Raw genomic sequence first — 1,165 nt, 5'->3', positions numbered from 1 at the left:
TATCTTTGAATGTACATTAAATGGAACTCTAATATTACTGTTTCTAATTTTGTTATTTTAAGATTTCATTTCTTTATTTTGCTGCATCTGAAGAACTTCTCTTGCTTATGTAGCACACTTAAATCAAATAGTAAATAGCATATGTAGCACACTTAGATTACAGAATTTTTAGAAAAATAAATTAAATTAAAGAGAGACTGAAGCTATGTATGCTTCATTAATTGATGAGCATGTGTCATCTGTAAATTTACAGGCCAGAACTCAAAATTTAGCAGGATGGTACAAGATTGAAAATGAATGGTCTACGCTCTTAAAAAATTAAGGCCTAATACAGCAATTGATGTAAGTCAGAATCTTCCTTTTCCTCTGCATGGCAATACAAATATAATGGTAATAAAGAAGAATGTGAGGATTGAATTAGTACCATCCCCCTCTTTCCAAAACAGTTTATTGAGTTGGAGACTTATATGTTGTTTATATATATATTTTTACTTTTTACCATTATTGTTCACTTTTTATCGTTCATGGTTACTGTTCACTACGCTTTTTAGGCCTATTTAAAGGGGATGTTCCTTATGTTAAACTCATAATTCTCTAGAGCCAGAATTTTCTTTAGGCATACTTCTCTCCTTTAGAATTCCTCTCTAGAATTCCCACTACTACATGTTTCCTACAAAGCCTATAACTAGAACTAGTTTCAAGTCTTGTACTGTTGAAATCTTGTAACTACTACTGCTATATATATATATATATATATATATATATTAAGAGTAGGTAAGCATACAATACACTCTACAAATGTAATGATCCATATGCACTTAAAAAAAAAAAAAAAACAAAATTGTATACAATCTTGAGATTGTATTGGTCAAGATCCCTTTGGTCAACGAACGTTGACCAATTCAAGCTCAAGAGAACTTTTGCTACCTAATCAAGAAGAATTGTTTCTCCAACTAAGATATATAAATTACATTGTAACAAATTCATATATAACATAGAGCAAAAAAAAAAGAAAAAAGAAAAAAAAGAAACAAATTCAGATACAACAAGGCATAGTGACAACATGATATTGAGTAGGAAATTGGACTAATCAAGGCAATTTTACGAAACTAGTTAGCTAAATAAATTCTTATCATGCTTTAAAATTTACATATTCTTGTTTCTA

Source organism: Quercus robur, chromosome 5 (assembly GCF_932294415.1).
Source record: "Quercus robur chromosome 5, dhQueRobu3.1, whole genome shotgun sequence".
NCBI classification, from domain to species: domain Eukaryota; kingdom Viridiplantae; phylum Streptophyta; class Magnoliopsida; order Fagales; family Fagaceae; genus Quercus; species Quercus robur.
Note: the sequence above shows the minus strand (reverse complement) of the source record.